The sequence below is a fragment of the Aotus nancymaae genome, unplaced genomic scaffold (genome assembly GCF_030222135.1).
Source record: "Aotus nancymaae isolate 86718 unplaced genomic scaffold, 86718_ANA_hifiasm-v0.15.2.pri h1tg000010l, whole genome shotgun sequence".
NCBI lineage: Eukaryota > Metazoa > Chordata > Mammalia > Primates > Aotidae > Aotus > Aotus nancymaae.
In genome coordinates, this window is record NW_026988421.1 from 75,931,341 (window position 1) to 75,943,599 (window position 12,259).

Here is a 12,259-nt window from a genome sequence, read left to right on the forward strand (position 1 = left end):
TGAGGCCAGCACAAGAAGATCCAATACGAAGGGTTTATTCAGGCTCCCGGGTGAGGTTCTGCAGTCTGACAGGAGGGGCCGGAGAAGTCGCACGGACTCCTCTCAGACATGGGGTTTTACAGGGAGTGAAATGGCTCAATTGGTTTGGGAGAGCAGGGTGTGGGCAAAGCAGGACTACCATTGGGTATGGTTACAGGGCTCTGTTTGCATACAGGACTTGGCTGCTATTGGCTATTAAGACTCAACTGCTATTGGTCAATAAGACTTGACTGCTATTGGTTTGCAAGAGGCTAGGGTTACAAGACCTTGTTTGCATACTGGGCTCTTTAAGGGAAGGCCAGGCTGTGCGAGCACGGGAGAAGGGAACATGCCCGAGCATGTCTGAGCTTGCCCGAGCTCATCCGGGCTTGTCCGAGCTTTTGGATAAAAGAGGGGTGGGTTTTGCGTCCGAGCTCCCGGCGAGGCAACCGGCCTTACAAATAGCAAAACATATCATTATTTTAAGAGGAAAACAGTGTTTATTGTTAAAAAGGCAAGCTGTAAGTTGTAAAACACATCCAAATTTCAGAGATGTTACAAAGTTAAAAAAATGTACTTTTTGGAATTGATGAAAATAGTGCCTTATTTGGCTTTGTGGCAAGTATTTTGATGCAGATTATTGATTTAACCACAAATTATGATGCAAATTTATTGTGAGGCTGAGGAGAGAAAAAGTGTGGAGTATGGGTGTTCACCTGTGGGAAAATATAAGTGCTAGATATGCATGTGCCAAAAAAGAAAGGCAAGATTTAACATCTAGATTGATAAATTGATAAATCAAGGATTAGCAGCATTAATCAGACATATGAACATAGCCAAACAAAGGAACAGCTAACATAGTTGAAAATGGTGGCCTCCAGACACTGGTCTAAGGTTGGTTGGATTGGGTTCTGGTGAAGTGATTTAGAGACTGCTAGTTTTCATTAGGAGCCTGTGGCCCATAATGCATGTTTAACACATATATGTTACATTGATGTAAACAAAGGTAAAAGAAAATCCACACAGACACAACCTTTTTAGCACTTAGGAGTGGGACAGATATGGGAGATTTAGGGCCCCCAAATCTACTCTCTTTTTAAGGTACTTTATCCAGACTTAAGGTTAAGATATAATCATACCCTGCTTCTGGCTTTCAGGAAGACACCAGGCACCCCTCCCTGTATCTTCCTTCCCTCTTCCTCCAAAATGAAAGTACACCTAAGGATGGCACAGAGTCCTCTTTTTCTTTTTGTTTTTTGAGATGGAGTCTTGCTCTGTCACCCAGGCTGGAGTGCAATGGCGATCTTGGTTCACTGCAACCTCCACCTCTTGGGTTCAAGCGATTCTTCTGCCTCAGCCTCCTGAGTAGCTGGGATTACAGGTGCACACCACCACGCCTGGCTAATTTTTGTATTTTTTTAGTAGAAATGGGGTTTCACCATGTTGGCCAGGTCAGTCTCATACTCCTGACCTCAGGTGATCTGCCCACCTTGGCCTCCTGAAGTGCTGGGATTACAGGTGTGAACCTGGCATGCCAGTGCCTGGCCAGGATGGCACAGAATCCTCTTACCTCTGCAGTAAGGTGTGGAGTTTACACATTGTTCCACATATTTCTTTTTTGTTTGTTTTTTTGAGACGCCCAGGCTGGGGTGCAGTGGCACAATACTGGAATCTCTGCCTCCTGGGTTCAAGCAATTCTCATGCCTCTTGAGTAGCTGGGTTTTTTTTTCTTTTTAGACTTTTATATTAGATTCCAGGGGTGCATGTGCAGGTTTGTTGCAAGGGTATATTGTGTGATGCTGAAGTTAGGGTTACGATTGAACCCATCACCCAGGTAGTGAGCACAGTACCCAATAGGCACTTTTTCAGTCATTCCCCCTCTTCCTGTCTCCCACTTGCAGTAGTTCCCAGTGTCTGTCATTCCCATCTTTATGTCCATTAGTACCCAGTGTTTAGCTTCCACTTGTAAGTGAGAACATGTATTTGGTTTTCTGTTTCTGTGTTAGCTCACTTACAATAATGGCCTCCAGATGCATCTATGTTACTGCAAAGGACATTTCTATTTTATGGGTGTGCAGTATTCTGTGGCATTCCACGTTTCAACCCATTTTCTCCTCACCAGCACCTTGTCAGTTAGGTGGTACGATCACCACCACTTTATTAGTAAAACACCAGGGGTTCTATGCTGCTTGCTGCACAGAAAGTCAATCACCTAGATGACCGGTATTGCTGAGGAAGAAGGCTTTAATCAGGTGCTGCAGAGGAGGTGGGAGCTCAGTCTCAAATCCAACTCCATCTCCCTAACTGACTAAAACTAGGGTTGTATATAACAGGAAAGAAATGTTAACAATGTTTCAAAAAGCAAGAACTAGGGAGGGGCTAGGAAGCAATCATCTGGCCAAGGGGTCAGGCATCTCATTGTCTGGTTGTGGTGATCTGCTGAGTTTCAGTGATTTGATACTTTTTGAGAGGTCTGAGGGATCCTTTCCTGAGGAAGGAATTCAGATCAAACAAATGTAAGTTTCAAGCTTTAAGACTAGAAGGGTCAATTTCTGTGTTTATACAAAAACAACTGTGTATGGGATTCCTGGGTAATTTCAGTTTCACACCTGTAGGGACTGAGGCTGGAGAGGCCACTGAGGCACTCTTGGCCCCAGTGGTATTTCTTTCTCCTCTTGCTAAAGTGTGGTGGTCATCTTGTGCTGTTCTGTCCCGGTGATATTTTAGAGGAAAGAGGAAGAGGAGAGGAAGCGAGGAGAAGAGCAGATTCACCTCCAGGAAGAGCAGAGGGCAAAGGAGCTCTACTGGACCCTGAAGCAGGCCCAGCTGCATTGCCAAGCCAGTGAGAAAGAGGAGCGAGAGTGGGAAGAACAGCGTGAGTAGAGCTTGTGCCTCGGACAGGAGACCTAGTCCTGCCTCCCACCCACCTCCTCCCACTGCTGATTTGCTCAGTCATCATTTCTGTTCACTCACTCACCCCATCAGCCTTTACCTGGGCCTGGCCATGTGCTCAGTCCTGCTAAGAATTTAGAGGGTAAGTTAGGTTTCACCCTTGAAGAGATTACCTGCCTGTTGGGGATATTTCTTGTATTAAAAAAATAAAATCCTAGCCTGGACAATATAGTGAGACCTGTCTCTGCAAAAAAAATAAAGAGTATTAGCTGGGCATGGCGGTGGCATGCACCTGTAGTCCCAGCTACTCAGGAGGCTGAGTTGGGAGGATTGCTTGAGCCCAGGAGGTCCAGTCTGCAGTGAGCTCTGATCATGTCACAGCACTGCAGCATTGCTAACAGTGAGACCTTGTCTTGTATTCTATGTTTACTGAGTTGCCAATAATTTCCTGGCTCTGTACTAAGCCTTGGGGATCCAGGGATGAGGAATCATGGTCGTTATTTGTAGAAACTCATCAACAGGAGCAGCAGATAGACACACACACAGACTAAGGGCTTGGAGGGAAAATGTAGCATATACAACGTGGCTATCCTGGTGGGGCTCCAGAAGAGGTGTCATGAAGCGAGGCTTGCTGGTGACACAGGAATAAGCAAGTCAAAGAGGCTGGGGAGGGCACTGTAGGTGGCAGCTCCAGGATGGGCAAAGACTTGGTGACAAAGGAACACGGCATGTGTTTTCAAGGTCCATTCAGGTAGCAGCTGTCATTCCTTCCTTCCATTTTATGGCTGAATAATATTCTAACATATGCATATACCACATTGTTGTTCGTCCATTAACAGTTGATGAACATTTGGGTTGTTTTCACTTTTTGGCTATTTTGAATAATGATGCTATGAACATTTGTATACAAGTTTTTATGTGAATGTATATTTTCAGTTCCCTTGGGTATTACCTATATGCCTAGGAGTGGAATTTCCGGGTCATGTGGTATTTTAGTCCATCTTATATGTCTGTCACTGAATATCTGAGGCTGGGTGACTTATAAAGAAAAGAAATTTATTTCTTAAGAGTTCTGGAGGCTGGGAAGTCCGAGGTTGAGGGGCTGCATCTGGTAAGGGCCTTCTTGTTGGTGGGGACTCTTCAGAATTCTGAGGCAGTGCAGGGCATCACGTGGAGTTGCAAAGTTGGAAGGGGCACTGAGAACCAAACCAGCTTTTTTTTTTTTGGGAGTCTTGCTCTGTCGCCAGGCTAGAGTACAGTGGCATGATCTTGGCTCACTGCAACCTCCTCCTCCTGGGCTCAAGTGATTCTTCTGCCTCAGCCTCCCTAGATTACAGGTGTGTGCCACAACACCTGGCTAATTTCTGTAATTTTAGTAGAGACAGGGTTTCATCATGTTGGTGGTCTCGAACTCCTGACCTCAGGTGATCTACCTGCCTCGGCCTCCCAAAGTGCTGGGATCACGGGCATGACCCACCATGCCTGGCCCAAACCGGCTTTTATACAGATCTGCTCTCTTGATAGCTAACCGACTTCCGTGATAACCCATGAACCCATTAATACATTAATGCATGAAAGGATTAATCCATTCTCGAAGGCAGAGCCCTCATGATCCAGTCACCTCTTAACTGCCAGACTGTTTACCAAAGTGACGGCACCATTTTATATCCCTACCAGCAATGTACAAGGGATTTAATTTTTTGACATTCTTGCCAACCCTTGTAATTTTTTTTGTGTTTTTTTTATCATAGCCTTTCTAGTGTGTGTGAAGTGACATCTCATCATGGTTTTGATTTGCATTTCCCTAATTACTAATGATGTTGAGCATTTTAAAAATGTGCTTTATGACTTTATATATCATCTTTGGAGAAATGTCTATTTAAATTCCTTACCCATTTTTGAATTTTCATTGTTGAGTGGCAAGAGTTCTTTATATACTGTGGATATTAATCTCTTAACAGAAATATGGTTTGCAAATATTTTCTCCTATTCTTTGGGTTATCTTTTTACTTGCCTGATAGTTCTTTGAAGCACAAAAATTTTAATTTTGATGAAGTTCAATTTATCTATTTTTTGGTTGTTTATGATTTGTATCATATCTAAGAAACCATTACCTAATCCAGAGAAGGTCACATTGATTTATACCTATCTTTTTTCTAAGAGATTTACAGTTTTAGCCCTTACATTTAGGACTTTGATCCATTTTGATTTAATTTTTTCAAGGGTTCCTACTTCTTTTTCATATGGCCATACAAATTGTTCAAGGACCATTTGTTGAAAAGACTGTTCTTTCTCCATTGGATGGTATTGGAACTCTTGGTGAAAATCAGTTCACCAAAAATGTGTCTGTACTCTTTCTCTCTCTCTCTCTCTCTTTTTTTGTTTTTGAGACGGGGTCTCACTCTGTCACCCAGGCTGGAGTACAGTCACGTGATTTCAGCTCGCTGCAACATTTGCCCCATGGGCTCAAATGTCTATCCTCCCACTTTAGCCTCCTGAGTAGCTAGATGTGCACCACTATGCCTGGTTATTTTTTTGTATTTTATTAGAGACAGAGTCTCACCATGTTGCCCAGGCTGGACTCAAACTTCTGAGCTCAAGCGATCTGCCTGCCTTGGCTTCCCTAAGTGTTGGGATTATAGGTGTCAGCCACCACTCATGGTCTCTTTCTGTACTCTTAACCTTATTCCATTGATATATATGTTTGTTTCTTTTTTCTTTTCTTTCTTTCTTTTTTTTTTGACATGAAGTCTCACTCTGTTGCCCAGGCTAGAGTACAGTGGTGATCTCGGCTCACTACAACCTCCGTCTCCTGGGTTTAAGCAAGTCTCCTGCCTCAGTCTCCCGAGTAGCTGGGACTACAGGCGTGTGCCACCATGCCCCCTAATTTTCTGCAAGATGTAACCAGATCATCTGAATTCTATAGGACATTGAGCCTTTTCTGTCTGGGCAGGGGAGTAGGGTGAGCCTGAGATTTCTGAGCTGACCAGGATTGGTCTGCGTTGGTGAACACAGCTGCACAGAGGCAGGTTTGTAGCTTGGTGGGAGCGTGGTGGAGCGACAGTGCAGAGTGTGTGTGTGTGTGCTGGGGAAGGAGCCCACTGAGCTGAGAAAGTAAGGAAAGCAGACAAGGCCCTTCTCAGGGCCTTACCTGGCAGGCCAAGGTGTTTGTATTTTATTCTATATGCAGTGAGAGCTCCTGAAGGCTTTTGAGGAAGAGAATGGTAAGATTAGAGCTGGGCATTAGGAGAATGGATTTAGTCTTTGTGTGACAAATGGTTCGGGGCCCCACCTGTCTGGATTCCAAAAACGAGGCTTCCTAGTCTGCATACAGTTTCCTTCTGCAACCTGCCTATCTGTCTGTCACTGAATGTCACTGTCTCTCAGGGGGCTGTAATCTTCCCAAAGTCACTGGTCCTTGCAGGGCACAAGCTTCTAATTTTTAATTTGTGGTCTAATGACTGCAAAGCCCATCCCGGGACATCCTGACCTTGTTGGAGCCTTTTGTCACAATGCAAGGCAGGTATCATGATGTTCTTAGGGTTTGGAACTTACAGAACTCCCTTTTGAGTTTTAGAAGCTGCAACATACAGATGTCTTTTCAGGGCCACTTGGCAGATACAAACTCTTCCTTGAGGAGCACAAAGATAGGAGGCCAGAGAGAGGGGTGTCTTGAAGTCTTGTAACATAAGGAGTGACAAACCACTGAAACCTCAGTATTCTCTCTGGAATGGCCTCTTCATTCCTTCTCTGGAGAACTCTTACTGAAATTCCCACACCCAGTCAAATTCTCTCCTGCGATGGCTGCTGGCTCCCTGGCAGAATGCGAGGCTGCTGCTCCTAAACTCTGACAGTACTTTACTCGTCTCTTTTAAAAATGATGCTCACTACTTTCTTCATTATGCTAGAGATACTTGTTTGTCTTATTTTCCCAGCTTACCTCTGAGTGCCTTGAAAGAAGGGTTTGTTTCACTATTATCTTTGTTTCCAGCTCAGGGCCTAGGGCAGCGCTAAATACTTAATTGAGTTCAATCAGTCATACAAAAATGTGTATCACCTGCGGACTGCGTTCTTGGCACTGGAATACAGCAATGAATAGACCAAAGCAAACGCTCCACCTGCCCTCGTGGAGTTCACAGCCTAGTCGATATTCTGCATGGGACACCCATGGGGGCACTTCCATAAATACCTTCTGAGGGACAGACTTCCTGCTGCCTTCCTCAGATCTGGGAGATGTTCTGTTCCCAGAAAGGGTTCTTTGACAACTTGTGAAGTAGAAATGTTTTCTTTCAGAACAGGGCAACTGACCTTTATCCTGCAAATACTAACAGAGAGCACAGTTCTTGGTAGGTGCCTGCTGTGCATGTGTTGAGTGTCATTAGATAGACACAGACTAAGATTTTACTCCAAGGAGAGAAGGTGACCCACTAGGGCTGGGGCAGTCATTAGCATGGTACAATTAGAAGAACAAGGCCAGCAAGAGTTTCAAATTGCAAAATAATTGGATTTTAGAGGCAGATAGGGGCCTGCCAAGATGCAAAGAGACTAGGAAATAATTGGTTTTCATTCCAGAATTTGCCTCTAATGGGTTTTGTTCCCTTTTCTGCATTTTCCCAGTCTCAGGCCTCCCTTTGAGAAACAGCAACACACAGATGTCTTTTCATGGCCACTTGGCTGAGACAGGCCCCTTCCTTGAGGAGCACAAAAAGATAGAAGAGGTCATGCATGGTGGTGCATGCTTATAACCCCAGTACTTTGGTGAGCCTGAGGTGGGAGGATCACTTTAGCACAAGAGTTCAAGATCAGGCTGGGCAACATAGTGAAGCCCTGTCTTTACAAAAAATTAAAACAATTATGTGGGCATGGTGGTGCACACCTGTAGTCCCAGCTACTCAGGAGGCTGAGGTGGGAGGATTGCTTGAGCCTGGGAGGTCAAGGTTGCAGTGAGCTGTGATTGCGCCACTGCACTCCAGCCTGGGTGACAGAGTGAGAGCTTTGGTGTCAGATACACAGGGTTTTAAATCGAAGGTAGCTTGAGTGGTGGAACCATGGGGTGGAAAGAGCTATGTGGGATTTAGAGCCAGGCACACCAGATTCCCATCCGGGCTCTGCCCCTTATTAACGATTTACTCTGGGCAAGTTACTTAACCTCCCAGAGGCTGCTTTCCTCACCCATAAAGCAGAAACGGTGATATGCCCTCCCTGGGTGGTTGGGGAAGTCTCCTAGTGAGATAATACAGGGAAGGCACCAAGCCTTGGCACCGTCAATGTGGGTGACGGTGGTGGTGTCTGGAGGTGCTGGCCACCTTGACAGGTGAGCTGAGTGAGCAGAGGATTTGAGAGCACTCCCAGGAAGAAATACATAGGGAGATGGAAATTTCTATCCTAGGGTGGTTTGGTCATTCTGGAATGTTGTCACAGGAACAATCAGACAACCCTAAACTGTCAGGGTATCTTCACCTCTGTAGGGACAGACTTGTCTTTACCTCTGTAGGGACAGGCTTGCCCTAGGGCTGCTGCTACGGTTGGGCAGGGCCTGCCCTCTTGTTCTGGGTTCTGAGCTTCCTTGCAGCCAGGTGAAACTTGAGGTTGCTGAACTATTAGATTGGTGCAAAAGTAATCGCGATTTTTGCCATTATACGGCAATTATTTTTTCACCAACCGCATACATTCTGTCTCAGCTGGCGCAGTGCACCGCCTGGGCTGCGGATCCGGGCTAACGCTCTGTCTTCCTCTTTCCAGTGCGCCGGTCCAAGGCAGCTGATGAGGAGAGGAGCCGCGAAGCCCAGCGCGCCCGGGACGAGTACCGACGCCACTCGCTCCGTGCTATCCAGAAGGCACGGTCGCCGGCCTCAGCTCCATGTTCCAGGAGCTCGGCCAGAGCCACGAGCAGGAAGCAAGACTCTACCATCACCTCCCGGGCCCGGGTCCGCCGCCGCCCCTCGCCCTGACCGTCAGGTGAGTCGGGGCTCCGCATTGGCGTGGTTGGGGCAGGGGCCTTGGATTAGGGCATGGGACACGGGGGTCTCAGTCCCGGTTCTGCCCCAGATTTGTTGTGCAATTTGGGGCTAGCATTTCCCCTCTGGACCTCAGTCCCAGTCTGGGATAGGAGAGGGAGGAGCGGTGTGGAGGTTGGAGAATTGTAATAACTTTGGACTTCTGGGGGCCTTGACCTTTTTAAGGTCAAGGATTCCTTTTTTTTTTTTTTTTTTTTTGAGACAGAGTCTTGCTCTGTCACCAGGCACCAGGCTGGAGTACAGTGGTGCAATCTTGGCTCACTGCAATCTCCGCCTCCTGGGTTCAAGGAGATCAGCTCCCCTAGTAGCTGGGACTACAGGCGTGCGCCACCACACCCAGCTAATTTTTGTATTTTTTAGTAGAGACAGGGTTTCGCCATGTTGGCCAGGATGGTCTCGATCTCTTGACCTTGTGATCCGCCCACCTCGGCCTCCCGAAGTGCTGGGATTACAGGCGTGAGCCACCGTGCCTGACCAAGGATTCCTCTGAGAATCCGAAGAAAGCTGTATACCTTCTTTCCCCTAAAATGTGCATATATAAAGACCTAGAATGTTTGCATACAATTTAAGACTCTAGGTTAAGACCTAGAGTCTAAATACAATTTAAGACCCCAGGTTAAGAACTTGTAATGAGACCTCAGATGGGTGCAGCATGGCGGCAGCCTGGACACCTCGGCTTGCTGCCTCTCGGAACCCCAGGCAGCGCCGGTTTATCTCCAATTGGAGTGGCAGGTTTGCAGTTTAGCACGGATGGATGCAGGAGGGTCCTCACACACATTTGTGTTCCCTGATGGTTAGTTTGGCAAGGGCACTTAGGTGACCAAAAGTGCCAGGACCAAAGGTTAGGAGGTTGCAGGGAACCTCTCTTCCTTCTACCTGTGGGTCCCCACCTTAGGCCAGCCCCAAGGTTTGGCCTCTCTCCTCTTGGGTGCTCCCCTCCCCCTACCACTGCTGAACAACCACCGTCCCCAGAAGGGCCAGAGGCTGAGTGGTGAGCACCTGCCGGCTCCTCAGGTAATCTGCGGAAGAGTCTGGTCACCCCCAGATAATGAAGGGGTGTCTGAATTTTGCTTCAGTTGGGGTTTGGGGTTACTCATAACTTTCTTCTCCCTTTGCCTGCAGTCTAGGGATGGTTGATGATGTTTTCATTTCTTCCCTCCCTCCTTCCCACCTGTTCCTTTCTTGTCAAGTATAAGATTCTCAAACCAGAAGGTTTAAAAAGGGATACTGAGAAGTGGCTGACTCGCTCTCTCATCCTCCATCTACTCTGTTCCCTCTTCTTCCAGCGGTAACTACTGATTCTTAGTTTTTATGTATCTGCCCACTTTGTTTTTGAAATTACCAACATGAAAGGCCTTATTCCTCCTCTTTTTTTTGTATAAAAGTTTGCGTATTATGTATGGGGTTCTGCATTTTGACTGCGTTCCCTCATTTAACTAGTTTTTAGAAGGCTTTTCATATCAATTCTTACATTTTATTTAGGGTTTATTTTTTTACAGGTGCATAGTATTCTACTGCACAATGTGCTGTAAATTCTTTTTATTGTTTTATCTTTTCCTTATTGATTTCTAAGAACTCCTTAAATCTTAGGGAAGAGGATTCTTTTGTCAGTGATAAGCATTCTTTCTCCATTTGGCAGTTATTTTTTGATTTTCATGATGAAATATTTTGTCATGCAGAAATTCTTATTATAAAGTCAAATTTTCTTTTATACTCTTTCTTTCCTTTCTTCCTCTCCCTCCCCCTCCCCCACTTCCTTCCAGCTAAAGTCTCACTCTGTCTCCCAGACTGGAGTGCAGTGGCACTATCTTGGCTCACTGCAACCTCCACCTCCCGGGTTCAAGTGATTCTCCTGCCCCAGCTCCCGATTAGCTGGGATTATGGGCATGTGCCACCATGCCCGGCTAATTGTATTTTTAGTAGAGACAGGGCTTCAACATATTGGTCAGGCTGGTCTTGAACTCCTGACCTTAGGTAATCCGCCCGCCTCGGCCTCCCAAAGTGCTGGGATTATAGGTGTGAGCCACCACACCCGGCCTTTTTTATATTTTCTAAATTTGGGGGCATAGTTAGAAAAGCCTTCTCACCATTTATACTTCTTAAAAGAAACCTAGAATTTATTCCTCAGGCCCGTTTGACGGAGCCACATGGACCATGGTGCAGCCTGGCTTCGGGCTGTCTGCGTGCAGCCAACAGGGGAGCAGTGGTCTCACTCCGGAGTGAGCCCCAAGCAGCTGTGCACACAGGTCAGCAGGCCCAGGCAGTGAGAGGGCCCCCTCATCAGCCCCTCTCCTGTGGCTGCCCCATGGGGCGGGTCCCCATGGCCTCACTGCTTTAATCTCTGTGGCGCCTGCCAGGACACCTCCACTGTCTGTGCTGAGGGACGCGTGTCACTTATGGGAGGAAAGGTTCAGATTTAGGAGTGAGGCTTTGGGCCAAGTGGCCTCTTGGAATACACATCTAGTATTTATACTCTTTCTTTTTTTTGGAGTTATGAGTATTTATTATCCTTGTTTTAATAACATTTATTTAATTGTACAATTATTAGATTTAACTTTTTATTTTTTTAAGACTGAGTCTTGCTTTGTGGCATAGGCTGTAGTGTAGTGGTGGTGCGATCCTGGCTCACTGCGGCCTCCACCTCCCAGGTTCAAGCGATTCTCCTGCCTCAGCCCCACAAGTAGCTGGGATTATAGGCGTGTAACCACCACACCCAGCTAATTTTTGTATTTTTAGTAGAGACGGGGTTTCATCATGTTGACCAGGCTGGTCTCGAACTCCTGACCTCAGGTGATCTATCCACCTCGGCCTCTCTAAGTACCGGGATTACAGGTGTGAGCCACTGTGCCTAACCTATTACATTTAAGTTTTAATGACGGCTGTGTTTAACAAATGGCTTAGAAAATTCCTGAAAATTTAACCATCAGCTTTTGTGGACCAGTACACAAGCTGCTCACATGTCTTTTTACCCAGACCCTACTCTTTACTTCTGGTATGACTTTGGCTAGTAATTTCACTGCTAGAATCTATACTAAGGAAATTAGCTGCAAATTGAAAAAGTGCAAAGATGATTATCATAGCATTATTAATAATGGCAAAAAGTCAGAAGCAATGTAATTGTTTAGTGAATTTTGGTTAAGTCAATTCATTGCAATGTTTTCTGGAATTAAAAGTGACTTTTTTGAAGGTTTAATAACAAGAGAAAATGCCATCGATTAACTGAAAAAGAAAAAAGAAGTGCAAACTATCTAATTTATATAGAATGATCAAAATTTTAAGGTAGATAAATGTAGCATTTATATTCTGGGGGAGTCAGATTCCCTGCTTAGAAA

At 45.8% G+C, this 12,259-nt stretch overlaps 1 pseudogene; it reads left to right on the forward strand.

Moving 5' to 3' along the window:
• Window positions 1-377: 377 nt before the first annotated feature.
• The window catches only part of LOC135273926 (SH2 domain-containing protein 4B-like), a 42,859-nt pseudogene continuing 30,977 nt past the window's right edge, over window positions 378-12,259 (forward strand).